This window comes from Agelaius tricolor, unplaced genomic scaffold (assembly GCF_023055355.1).
Source record: "Agelaius tricolor isolate 1412-34295 unplaced genomic scaffold, bAgeTri1.0.p SCAF_30, whole genome shotgun sequence".
In the NCBI taxonomy this organism is placed as follows: Eukaryota; Metazoa; Chordata; class Aves; order Passeriformes; family Icteridae; genus Agelaius; species Agelaius tricolor.
In genome coordinates, this window is record NW_027269290.1 from 7,544,653 (window position 1) to 7,558,646 (window position 13,994).

Consider the following 13,994-nt stretch of genomic DNA (forward strand, 5'->3'; position numbering starts at 1 on the left):
GCATTCAGTAAAAGGTGAATTCTCAGGGACATGAGAGCAGCTGGAAAATATTCATACAAAGTTCTGCGCTGGGTTGGACCCAACAATCTCCTGCTGCAATTTGTGTTGCACAAAGGGAAGTGGAGCTGTGCAGAGGAGGCCGTGGGGATGCTCTGAGGGCTGGAGCCCCTCTGCTCTGGAGAAAATCTGAAAACTGAAAATTGACATCTAAACAAGCCCTTGGTTGCTATCAGATGGTTTTAGGGATTTCTGTGGTTATCTTTGAGATGTTCTGGTGCTGGGTGCAGCAAATGTTGAAAAGAGAAATGATTTATTTCAATTTATTTTTACATTTGATGTCAGTCTATGACCAACAAAGAGCTTTGAGGGGAATAGACTAGAGCTAAGAATAATTTACATCCAGGAGGAAAAACAAACATTTCAAAACACCTTTTTTCCTCAGCTGCATTCCTGTCCCCATGCAAGAACCTGCTGGAATGAGGGGCTGAGGAAGAGCAGGACTCCTTTCATGTTAAATGCTTCAGCCAAGGTTTATTTATCCCCAGCAGAATCCTTCTCCTGCCTTCACCCAAACCCCTCAGAATGCCTCAAATCAATAGATGGCTCTTCATGTCTATTAACTTCTTAGCTGCTGCTTTATGCAAAGATCATTTCAAAGCTCTTGCTAAGTGACAAGTTCTTCTACCTCATTTAACACTGCTCTAAAAAAATCTCACTCCTCTGCTGCTGGCCCTTAACACAATAAGGCTGAAAATTAATCATATGCCTCAAACATGATCTCAGTGACCTGGAGCATGGAGAAAAAGCCCTTCTGTGCATTTGCAGAGAGTATAATAATAAGTGTCTGGCTCACAGTCTGGCTCAGGGAGTTTTGTCCTTACATGCAGACTGAGAGTTACCTCATTACCGGGGACTTGGGAGAAGTGCTTTAAAACACCAGGAAAGCTCAAACCCTGGGAGCAGGAAGGGTTTGTGGGCAGATGGAGAAGCTCCTTTGCACCTCTCCTGTGAGAGGAGGAGCCCTGAGAGCTCTGCAAGGCTGGGCTGGTGGCCCTGGTGGCCCTGGGCACACTGCAGCTCTCTGTGGAGGATCCTCCTGGATCCCTGCCCTGGGCACCTGCTCTGGGACACCTGGGGACACCTGGCCTGCGATGGGAGGTGGCACCTGGGGACACCTGGCCTGGGAGGTGGCACCTGGGGACACCTGGCCTGTGATGGGAAGTGGCACCTGGGCACATCTGACCTGGGAGGTGGCACCTGGGGACATCTCCTGTGGCCCCACTGGGCTGACCTGAGGTGGAAATGCCAGCCCTGAGGTCTGGGGATGTCTCAGCTTTGTTTCTCAGGGGCAGAGCCAGCCAGAGCTCCAGGCCCATCCCTGGCCCTGCCAGAGAGCCTCCCCTGGCTTTGCCAGGGCCTCTGAGGTGCCGTTGTTCTGCTGCTCTGCTGGCACCCTCAGCTCCTGCAATATTCATTGCTGGAGAGGCTATTTCTGTCCTGATGCTGCCACAAGGTACTAATGGCCCCGTGGCATATTTATATCAGCTACAGTGCCAACAAACTCAGCTGTTGGATTCCAGTTACTGCTAATTAGGCATTTCAAACCCAAAACTTCTTTTCCTCAGACTGGAATGAGAGAACCCAACTTTCCCATTAATTTATTTAGTAAAAGGCAACTTGTCATCTAGAAAACTTCTGCAGAAAGTGCATTTTAAGCAGTTCGTCAATAATGTGATCAGAGCAGCGAGAGGATGGGGGAGCTGGGTCACGATTAACGTGCAGAGGGTCTGAGGGGTGCTTGAGCTGCACGACAGGAGTGCCAACAGTGCCAGGAATCCACTCACATCCCAACACACTGAGCCATTCCCAGCTGCTGAATTCAGTGCAAGGTTCACCTGGTGGAGGGAGGACAAGATGGGGTTTAAGGCTGGGCAAAGCTGGAACAGCTCCTGGGGCTGGGGGCAGACACAAGGCTCTCCCCTGGGGCAGGATTTCTGCCTCACAGCTCTTGGGGAACTGCTTCATTCTCCAACCTTTTGCCCAGGGCAGGAGAGGCAAAAGAGGATTTTGCTGCAGCCTGGAAGTGTCTGCTTTAGGACAATAGGAACAGAATAATATCATTGTGTGCTGTACAATAGACCATGATTCTGAAAGCCTCTTGCATGGAAGAGCTGGAATAAAGCATGGAATCAGCATGTGGCTCTCCAGGTGCCAGGGAGCCTTTTTTGTGCTCCAAGTGATTCCCTGGGCAGTGTTGTGGCCCACACAAAGGAGGGGAAATGGCCAGAATTCAGCTGGAAGGGTTCAGGGGCACTGCCAGACTGAAATATTGCATGCACAGCTCTGCCCCTCCATCTCACAGGTGCAGGTCCCAGGTAATCCTGCAATAATGACTGTGCCACCTCCAATGGTCCAAATTCCAGAGCAAACTCTGCTCATTCCTCTCCTGCTTTAGAGCAGTGAATCCTCAGCTGGGCAGGGCTGGGGGCCTGGGTCTGTGCTTTAGAGCAGGGCTGGGGCCTGGGTCTCTGGTTTAGAGCAGGGCTGGGGGCCTGGGTCTGTGCTTTAGAGCAGGGCTGGGGCCTGGGTCTCTGGTTTAGAGCAGGGCTGGGGGCCTGGGTCTCTGGGTCTGTGCTTTAGAGCAGGGCTGGGGCCTGGGTCTGTGCTTTAGAGCAGGGCTGGGGGCCTGGGTCTCTGGGTCTGTGCTTTAGAGCAGGCCTGGGTCTCTGGGTCTCTGCTTTGGGGTTTAACTCAGCTCTGCTCACCCACCCTGCTGGGATGAGCCCCAGAGCTCCCCTGTGCTGCTCTGCCCCCGGGTGCTTTGGGCTGGAAGGGACCTTCTAAAAGCCATTTATTGCACATTTCCAGAGCCTCAGGCTGCTCAGAGCCCCGTCCTCCCCAGCTGGGGTGTCCCCAGGGCTGCCCAGATGTGTTTTACAAACCCCAGGAGCACAGAGTGGTCTGGGCTGGGACCCTGGTGCCTCCTGCAAGGCTGAGCTGTGAGCAGAGCCACGGTGGCTCTGAGGCAGGAGAATCTGCAAACAGGCTGTCAACGGCAGCCTCGAGCAGCAAATCAGCCGTGCCAGGGAAGTACAGAGCCTATTTCATGCTAGGATTCTTTTACATTAAATATCCTTATTTTCTGCCTTGTTTGGAGCTGGGCACTTCCCCAGCTGGGCATTCAGCTGTGAGATCTGGCATCCTTTCACACTCGTGTTTTCTTTTTCCCTGGCATCATTCACTTGGTGATGTTTTCATGGATGCTCTGGAAATTGTGCTGCAATTGCAGGCAGTGAGGGATGAGGGCTGGAGATGCCCATCAGCTCCAGCAGCAGCTTATCTCCAGTGCTTGGATTCACTTGGATTTTTAGCAAAGCTGTGGTCAGCAGTTACTTAGCAGGGATTTTCCAGGTGAAGTTGCCTTTTTGATATTGTTCTGGTTTATAAATTCGTATTTCTGACTGAGTTTTGTGTGGTAAAAGGACAGAGATGAATTCAGAATTGTCCTCTTCTAAAGGACAGAGATGAATTCAGAATTGTCCTCCTCTGAGGAGAAGGAAGTTCTGTTGCTTCTGCAGCGGGGAGCATCAGGGAGGGAGGAAGGTCATTCCCTGATGGATTTTCAGGGTAGGCTGGACCAGCCCTCATGTGGGATAAGCTGAGCTTGGAGCCAGTTCTAGGCTGGACTGAAAAGGGAACCTGAGAGCAACTGGTGGCAGGAATGTCCCTCCCAAGAGCAGCAGGAAAAGGAACGTTTGTGAGGAAAGGAACAAACTAAGTAGGTTATTTAATACACACAGGGCGGAGAACACTTCATAGATGAGCACTGGCTCCGTTTATTCCTCCTGGCTTGGATCAGCTCCTCAGCCCGTAGGCAGTTAAAACAGATGGTCTGAATTTGGGTAACATTCAGACCTTGAGTTGAAGCTAAAAATGGAATTTCATTGGCAGGAAAAGTAGGTCAGAAAGCTAAAGCCCCTAGTCCTAAAATGATGAAAGGCTCCTAATCAAGTGTTCCCTATTACCATTCATTAACCAGAGCAGGGGAAGGAATATCAGAGAGACCTCTGCAGAAGGGATGGCAAAGGGGTTTATTTCTGTTTTATCCAGTCAGTGAGGGCTGATTTGGGGTTTATTTCTGTTTTACCCAGTCAGTGAGGGCTGATTTGGGGTTTATTTCTCTGTTTCAGTCAGTGAGGGCTGATTTGGGGTTTATTTCTCTGTTTCAGTCAGTGAGGGCTGATTTGGGGTTTATTTCTCTGTTTCAGTCAGTGAGAGCAGCTTTGGGGTTTATTTCTGCTTTACCCCATTCAGTGAGGGGCTGATTCTCCTTGTGACCCAAAGTGATGCTCTCAGCCTCCCTGCCTTCCACAGCCATCAAGCATCAAGAACATGCTTGAAATATGGGGAAAAGTCCTGAGTATTATTGTCCATCTGATGCAGGCATCTGGCATGGGAGAACTGAGTGCTGCTCAGTAATGCCCACTTTTTAAAAAGTGTTTGTTTTAATGGAAAATAAAATGTCCCAGATTAAGGCATTATTTATTTCTGGCTGCACACACTAAAGGCCTTTTAAATTATTTCATTCATTATTAATTCAAGAAGAATCCTCATATTACTCAGAGTGAAAACCTTACACAATTACCTGCTCAGAGAACCCTTTTTTTTTGCATCTCAGCTCTCTGTAAAAGGAACTTTTTGGAGAACATAAGAGGCAGGAGAGGGCAGGCAGTGCATTGAGCAATTAGACTTTGCTCCTAATAGCAGGGCTGAAGGCTCCCTGCCCTGTCTTAAATCCTTAACTGTGGTGTCAGCTTAAAGGAAATGCTGGCTTTTTGCTTTCATTTCGTCCTCATCTTTTTCTTTTCTGTCTTTTTAAGCAGCTTGAGTGTCCATGCTGAGCCATGTCACATTCCAAATGATCCACATACTGTGCATTTTAATGAGCTGCTAGCACTGATTATACAAAAAGCAATCTCAGAAATATTTACTGAGTCCAAAAAAAAAAAAAAAAGAAAGCCTATGGGGAACTAATTAGCTTTTTAAGAATTGGCTTTTTGAAAGCTTCAGGCTCTGGGAAAGTTGAACTTGGAATCAGTTTCAAAGAAGTTGAAGGAGTGGCTGAAGAAAAGGGAGCGAGTTGTAATGGAGTATTTGTAACAGAGCATTGCACATGCCAGGCTCTGCACGGGACAGGAGATGCACTGGAAGCTGAGCACAGAATAAATAATGGAGAGAGGAACAGGCAATGGGATTATTATGCAGAGAAAAGCCACGTAATGTCTGCATCCTTTGTCAGGTTTCTGCAGCTTCCTGGGGGTTGATCAGAGAGAGACAAAATCTTTGTGCCTCTGTCCCTGAGCAGGTCCCTCCTCCAGGGCTCCTCCAAACACTGATATTGATATTGGCCACTCACTGCACTCCAGAGAATGAGAAAATGAGAAAATTCCCGTTAGTCTGGCACAGAGCTGGTTCCAGTTTCCCTTTCTTGGATGTAAAATGCAACGCAAGGTGTTCATATTCCCTGAAGATTTACTTCTGTCCCTTCCAAGGTGATCCCAAAATGTGCCATTTGTCATCAGATGGTAACAGATCAAGGGAATGGAGAATTCCCCTGGGCCAGGCCTGCACCACAAACTTTTGAAGTGAGAGTAACAAAAGCCAAGGGAGAAGAGAGGCTGGTTTGTGAATAGTCCAATTTCCTTTGTCTGTATTTGATTAAAACCACCTCAGATTTAACAGGATTTTTCTTTCAAATAGAAAGAAAATCAAGAAGAAAAATAGCCCTGCCTGGAAGTCCCTGCTATTTCCTTGTCCCTTGCAGAGTTTTATCATTCTCAGCAGAACTGAGGCGGAGCTGTGGCAGTTTGCAGTGATGGATGGAGCCACCTCACTGGGAGCTGCTTTCTGCTCCTTCCTGCTGCAGGGTGCAGGCAGCGGCCCAGGCTGTGAAATTCCCTGCAGGAGCCCTCAGCAGCCCTGCCCGGCTCCCAGCACTGCCCCGGGTCTGTCCCAGAGCATCCCTGGGGACCCCCGGCCCTGCAGGGGGGTCAGGGACCCTGGGATGGTCCCAGGAATGTCCCCAGCCCTGCAGGGGGGTCAGGGACCCCGAGATGGCCCCAGGAATGTCCCCGGCCCTGCAGGGGGGACAGGGACCCTGGGCTGTGTCCCAGGAATGTCCCCAGCCCTGCAGGGGGGTCAGGGACCCTGGGATGGCCCCAGGAATGTCTCCAGCCCTGCAGGGGGGTCAGGGACCCTGAGATGGCCCCAGGAATGTCCCCAGTCCTGCAGGGGGGACAGGGACCCTGGGATGGCCCCAGGAATGTCTCCAGCCCTGCAGGGGGGTCAGGGACCCTGAGATGGCCCCAGGAATGTCCCCAGCCCTGCAGGGGGGTCAGGGACCCCGGGATGGCCCGAGAAATGTCCCCAGTCCTGCAGGGGGGACAGGGACCCTGGGCTGTGTCCCAGGAATGTCCCCAGCCCTGCAGGGGGGACAGGGACCCCGAGATGGCCCCAGGAATGTCCCCGGCCCTGCAGGGGGGTCAGGGACCCTGAGCTGTGTCCCAGGAATGTCCCCAGCCCTGCAGGGGGGACAGGGACCCTGGGATGGCCCCAGGAATGTCCCCAGTCCTGCAGGGGGGTCAGGGACCCCGGGATGGCCCCAGGAATGTCCCCAGTCCTGCTGTGGGGGGTCCTGGGCTCTGCTGCCACCCCAGGGGGGTCAGGGGCGCCTTCCCCAGCTCAGGGGTCCTGTCCTGATGGGGACGGGGGCTCCTGTCCCTCTCCTGCAGGTTTGGGAGAGCTCTGAGAGCCCAGAGCCTGGCACAAGGCACAGGGAGGGAGAGCAGAGTGCCAGGGGTTTGTCCTCTGGTTTTTTGGGGGTTTCATTGCCAGGGGTTTGTTCTCTGGTTTTTGGGGGTTTATTACCAGAGGTTCTCTGGTTTTTGGGGGTTTATTGCCAGAGGTTTGTTCTCTGGTTTTTGGGGGTTTATTGCCAGAGGTTCTCTGGTTTTTGGGGGTTTATTGCCAGAGGTTCTCTGGTTTTTGGGGGTTTCATTGCCAGGGGTTTGTCCTCTGTTTTTGGGGGTTATTTTGCACTCTCCTGGCTGGTTCAGGCTGGAGGGGCCCTGGGCAGCCAGCAGCCACAGCCCCCCCGTGTCCAGCACTGTCCCCAGGTCACATCCACCCATTTCCAGCACTCCAGGGATGGTGGCCCCACCCCTGCCCTGTGCCAGCCCCTTTCCTGAGGAATTGTTTCTAAAATCCAGCCTGGCCCTCCCCTGGCTGAACTCGGGGCTGTTTCCTCCTGTCCTGTGGCCTCTCCCAGGGAGAAGAGACTGATGGCAATAAAGGGAAACAGAGCAGATTTCTCACTGCTCTGGTTTAGGAACAGCAGTGGCTGAGCTCTAAGCTGCTGGATTCAGTTCACAGATTTCCTCTGATTTTGGCACATTTCGTGCCTTTGGTGTCCCGGGGGCAGTTAAGCCCCTGCAAGTCTAAACCCTCTTTTATCCAGTGCTAGATCAGAAATGCCTCCTAAAAATATCTCCCATCTGAGCAGGTCTGAGGGCAATCACCCCTCCCTCCTTCTGAGGAAGGCAGGAAGAGAACAGGAACAGGATTTGTCCCTCCCCAAACTGAGGAGCTGCTGAAGCCCAGGACAGAACCCCAGAATGGTTTGGGCTGGAAGGGACCTCAAAAATCATCCCCGACAGGGAGCTGGGATCCAACACTGGTGCAGCTACAGCTGTTTATCCCCAAAAGGTTGCTGGCATTTCTGAGGATGAGCTGGGAAGGTTTTGTGATTTTTATTTCATTTGTTTGGTATAATCGTTGTGCTTTGAGCAGCAAAACAGTCTGATCCTTGTCTCTGTCCTGTCTCAATCTCATCTGTAACACAGAACAGCCAAAGTTCCTTGCCTTGCTGGGGGAACAGAGTGCTTAAGCACTAAGCCCTGGTAATCCAGTTTGTTTTCCTACCCGTAGCTGTAATGTGAAGATATGCACAGCCTGTGCCTGATGTAAGCACTGAGATCATGACAGGCTCCCAAATCCTTTTATTTTAATATTTATTCAGTTGATAAACGTCACATTTTTGTCCTTCGTCTGTCATTTCCAGCAGGGGATTCAGCCCCGGGGCAGCTCCCATTCCTTCCTCTTCCCTCTGCCTGGGGATTTATTGGCACAGGAGCCCTGCAGGTGCCACAGGTGAAGGGAGAGGTTCTGGGGATGGGGCTCAGCTCCTTCCTCCTCAGCCTCACCTGAAGGTGAGGAGCAATCCTTCCCCATCCCCAGAGTCCCCTCCTGCTCTTTGTCCACGGGACTCTGCTCTTTGCACTGACAGTGCCCAGGCACTATTTCCACAGTCATTATTTACACTTAGATTAAGCATTCATATTATCCAGAACGTGGCATTAATAATATCAAAATGCCACTTTATGCCATGTTTAAAATCAGAATTTCCTATTGGAAATCAATGAGAACATCTTCCTAAAAATTCAGTGACCTGCCTGTCCCTCCTTATATAAGCAGTGTCTATATTTATCAGTGCTGATCTCAGCTGCTGGGCTACCTGGCTGCTCGTGGCTCGCACAGAATCCCGAGATTCCGTGTTTCTCACACAGCCAGCTCTGTCAGGAGAGGAGGGGTCTCCTCTGCACCGAGGTCTCAGCTCGCTCCTGTTCAAAGCAGAGGCTGCAGGGGAAAGGCCCCAGCCCCAGGATTCCCTGGCAGCCCCTGGCCAGGACTCTCAGCCACAGCAGGGGCTGTTCCTTGAGGTGCCACTCCAGGGTGACAGCAATTCCCTGCTCAGAGACGGCTCCATCTCTGGGCTGGCTCAGGGAGGAGCCCCAGCTCCATCCCAGAGCTGCTGAGGAGCCCCTGCTCCATCCCAGAGCTGCTGAGGGGACATCCCAGAGCTGCTGAGGAGCCACCCCAGAGCTGCTGAGGGGACATCCCAGAGCTGCTGAGGTGCCATCCGCGCACCCTGACAAACTCAGAGTCAGAGCAGGGGTGTCAGGAGCTCGGTGCCCCTGGAAGCAAGGCCCCTCTCTGCCTGCTGCAGTAAATCTGTGTACACTGCACGTGGCACACAGCATTCCCCTCTCAAATCCCACAGGGACTGGGGCTCTGCTTGCTGAGCTGAAGGCTTTGTGTTTCTCTGGAGGTTTTATCCATACATTGGTATATAGCTGTACATCCATCTCCTGCATCTGATTTAGTCTGGGGTGTAATCACTAAAAAATTGCAGGACAACCTCATCACCTGTAAGCATTCTGTTGGGAAAATGTGCAGCAGCAGCAGGAATTCAGATTAAAGATGTTAAAAAAAAAAGTATCTTTTCATCAGTGCTTTCCTCCTCATTAAACACGGAGTTTGCTCATAAGCATTTCCCAAATAAAAAGGGAGAAATAGGCAAAAGCAAATACTCTGCAATTAAGCTCCTTTGAATTTCCCCAGAAGGTTCACCTGAGCTTAATTCAATTTCCCCTCATTCCTCCTGAGCCACCTGTTTGGCTGGGCTGCAAAAAGAGGAGTGAGCAGGAGGGGCTGGGACAGAGCCCCCAAACCCTGCAGGAAATGCAAGGACAGAGCCCCCAAACCCTGCAGGAAATGCAAGGACAGAGCCCCTCTCCCCCTCCAGGAGCTGCAGGAAATGCAGGAGCAGGAGCATTGCTGGATCCAGGTGCAGCCCAGGTCTCACCTGAGTGAGCTCCACTGCAGGGCAGGGCTGGGGACAAGTCAGACCAAGCTCAAATCTCTCTGAGACTTTTTCTTTCCCCTTTTTGTTTTCCCTTCTGCATGCCAGTGTAACATTCTCTGCCTTCACACTTGCTGGTGTTCCAGCATTAGGTGTGCCTTACCAAAGATCAGGTTCTAATCGAAGTCAAATGTCAACGAAATTCACTCCCTGGGGCTGCTCTGATGTTTCACTTCTCCAGTTCACACCGGGGCAGGAGGAGCTGTTTGGGGAGTGCTTTAATATTCATGAGGTGTTGGTTCAGTGCTGTTTCAGATGTGCACTCCTGTAAGGTCCTCTGGGCAGGTAAATGGACTGCTTTGACTTTCAGTGATTTTTCACACATAACCAACTCTGTGGATCAGCATGGGCTGGCCTTCAGCTGGGCAATTTTCAAAGTGCATTTCTATTCATGAGCTGTCTGGCAGTCACTATTTCACAGCCACGGGAGGTGTTTAGATTTACAAAGGTGTTTATATTTACAGAGAGGGGATCTGGAGAGGCTCAGGGCTTGGCCTTGGTGCTGCTGGATTCACATTTGTGCTCAGGGTGTGTGCTGGGGGTGCCTGGCTGGGAGCTGCCCCTGGGCAGGGCAGGATGGCAGCACAAGCCCAGAACCTCCCTCACCTGTGAAATCTGCTCTGTGCAGATTGTCTGCGTGGGAGGGAACCTTTGAATTCTGCACTTGCAAAAAAAAAAAAAAAAAAAAAAAAAAAAAAAAAAAAAAAAAGAAATTAAAAAATTAAAAAAAAAAAAAAAGAAAGAAAGAAAGAAAGAAAGAAAGAAAGAAAGTTGTCCCCAAGTCCTGGTGGTCTGGACCAGGTGGATCACAAGGAACCTGGCTGCTCTCCAGGCTCACCCGGGCAGGGCTCTGTGCTCAGACCATGCTGGAGCTGTTGTTTTGTTGTTTTTAGGACCCTGGCTGCTCTCCAGGCCCACCTGGGCAGGGTCCTGGCCCACCTGGGCGGGCAGAGGTGCAGGACCCTGCCCCACATCCCTCCCTCATCCCTCCTGGGCGCTGCCCATGGTGCTGCTTTGGAGCCTTTCCGGAGTCTTTGACTGCCTTGAAAAGAACTCGATGCTTGTGTGGTTTTATGCAAATCTGCTCCGTCTGTCACTGCCTATTGTACGTAAAGGGGCTGGAAAATGCTTTTTTAGCAATGCACGAGGCTATTTCTGCTGAAATAACCACCGTAAGCACTTCCATGACACAGTCTTGTTTTCCATAATTGTGGCACAATTACCCACGGATAGAAATCAAGGATGATTCTTACAGCTGGCCTAGAGACAGAGTGGAAAGTTGGTACTTTGGAGTTCTGCAGAACCAGAATGCTGAGTTGGGACAGGGGTGCCAGCTCAGCCAAAGCCCTGGGGAAGGTGGCAAAGCCCAGGGAGGGGGTGGCACCTTCCCCACCTCAGGGAGGGCTTCAGGGTGTGGAGATGATGCAGAGAACCCTCTGGGCTGGGCTGGTTTGAACCAGGGCTTTAAAATCCTGGCACAGCAGCCATGTCCCTGCTTCACTGTGGTTTTCAAATGGTTATTAATAAAACATAGCCCTGTCTATCTCTTGATGCAGAGAGACCTTAGTCCTGGTACAAGCCCTCCCATCTATTATTTATACAAGCATTTAACAGCTCTGACATATTTCAGCAGTAACACCAGGCACTTGTTTGCAAACCAGAATTAGTAACAAAATATGAGACTTCAAAAGGGTTTTTCACATGCATGTGACTGCATGGGAGCCATCCCCGGGTCACAGCAGGAATGATGAGCATTGTGCTGTTTTCTGAGATTCTCAGCAGTTTCAGCTCTTACCTTCTATCTCCAGCTTAGAAGAGCCATTCAAGTCAGAGAGTATTTCATATACCTGTGTGTGTGTAAATGATATCTCTATGTGTATAAATCTATTTATATAATATCTCTATATATATGGCTGCTAATTTAATTTATGTATGCAGCAGGGGCTGGCTAAGAAGTGAAGAGATTAATTGTGCTGCCTTATTAGAATCAGGAAAGCTGATTGCCTTTCCCTGCCTGGTCTCACTCCTGATGGGTGCATGGATGGATGGATGGATGGATGGATGATGGATGGATGGATGGGGATGGATGGGGATGGATGGATGGATGATGGATGGATGATGGATGGATGGATGATGGATGGATGATGGATGGATTGATGGATGGATGGATGTTGGATGGATGATGGATGGATGGATGGATGGATGGATGGATGGATGGATCCATGGATGGATGATGGATGGATGGATGGATGGATGGATGGATGGATCCATGGATGGATGATGGATGGATGGATGGATGGATGGATGGATGGATGTTGGATGGATGGATGGATGATGGATGGATGGATGGATGATGGATGGATGGATGGATGATGGATGGATGGATGGGGATGGATGGGGATGGATGGATGGATGATGGATGGATGATGGATGGATGGATGATGGATGGATGATGGATGGATGGATGGATGGATGGATGGATCCATGGATGGATGATGGATGGATGGATGGATGGATGGATGGATCCATGGATGGATGATGGATGGATGGATGGATGGATGGATGGATGGATGTTGGATGGATGGATCCATGGATGGATGGATGGATCCATGGATGGATGGATGGATGATGGATGGATGATGGATGGATGATGGATGGATGGATGGATGGATGGATGATGGATGGATGGATGATGGATGGATGATGGATGGATGGATGATGGATGGATCCATGGATGGATGGATGGATGGATGGATGGATGGATGATGGATGGATGGATGGATGGATGGATGGATCCATGGATGGATCCATGGATGGATGATGGATGGATGGATCCATGGATCCATGGATGGATGATGGATGGATGATGGATGGATGGATGGAAGGATGGATGGATGGATCCATGGAGGGATGGATGCTCCTGTGAGTGCAGGATTCTGCCTCCTTCCACAGAGGATCACCCAGGCTGCTGCTGAGGGTTCAGAGAGCTTTAACAGCACTTTCCAAAGCCAGGGAATGACCACTGCAGTGGCGAAGGCTCCTCTGAGGAGTGTCCCTGAGCTGAGCTGTGGTGACCAGAAAACCTGGCTGGGCAAGGTCAGGGCTCCCAGCACTGCTGCTCCAAAGCAGGGAGGGAGGCACAGAGCTCCAGGCAATCAGATCCTGCACCTACACCTCTGTACCCTTGAAAACAACAACAAACCTCCTGTAACCACTGAAAATAAACAGGAGGACCCCAAGTCCCAAGAATAAAGGGAGGAAGCTCTATCAAACATTTAGGGAAAAACTCATTGATCCTGCACTACTGAAGTAGAGGGAATTTTATGGTTGACTTTGAGGGAAGCAAAAACAAGTCTTTGAACTGGATTACTTCTTATTTTCATAACACTGTAAAAATATCTCCAGCTCATATGAAAACAAGTCAGTGTTATCTGCACTTCCAGGGCACTGAAGCTTGGGAGTGTGAGCCTTTGGAAAATGAAGCAGGAAATGGGTGACAGATCTAAATTTCTCCAACTTTAGCCCAGTGAAAGGACCTTGTAAAAACAAAGTGACTTTTCCTTGTGTTCTCCAAAGGTGAGAATTCACATGATGAGCCTGAACCTGCTTTCCCAGCTCCTGGCTGGTGGTGTAGGTTAAACACTCAGAAATAGGTTACAAAGGACTCGAGTGCTGAAGAACAAATATTCCTCTGGTGGCTTCTTGGTGGCCTAGTTCTGGGCCAGCAAAGTCAGAGGAGACAGAACATTTCAAATCCCACTGAACAGTGCAGGAGGCACCTTCAGGAGAGGTCCAGGGAGATGAGCAGAGGGAAAAGGCACCTCAGGCACCTCTGGCTCTGGGAGCTGCTGGGCTGGGCTGGTTTGCAGCTCCTGGGAGGGCCTGGCTGGGGCTGGAGATCAGCAGATTGCCCTTGCAATGCCCCCAAGTGCCTCCTCTCCATCCCATTCCCCTCTGAAATATGGAATTGCAGTTTAACACAGTCCTTTAATTCATGATGTGTGTGGATGAAGATTTGATTAGAAATTGCCCTCAGTTCTGCATTGAATGAAAAGGAAAGAGCCCTTCAGCTGTCAAATGCTGTCTCTGGTCAGTGGGAACAGGTCCCAGGTGTTTTACAGGTGCTGCCCTTGGAATGCCCTTCCCAGGGACTCACAGCCTCCCTGTACCGGGGACAGAGAGGATGCAGGCTCTGGTATTTAAAGGTTTTATGGGACATGAAATAATTTTGCTG

General features: G+C 50.5%; 1 protein-coding gene across 6 annotated transcripts in view; it reads right to left on the reverse strand.

Moving 5' to 3' along the window:
- The window catches only part of KCND3 (potassium voltage-gated channel subfamily D member 3), a 96,660-nt gene that overhangs the window by 28,332 nt on the left and 54,334 nt on the right, over positions 1–13,994 (reverse strand). The gene's annotated exons all lie outside the window — the stretch shown is intronic.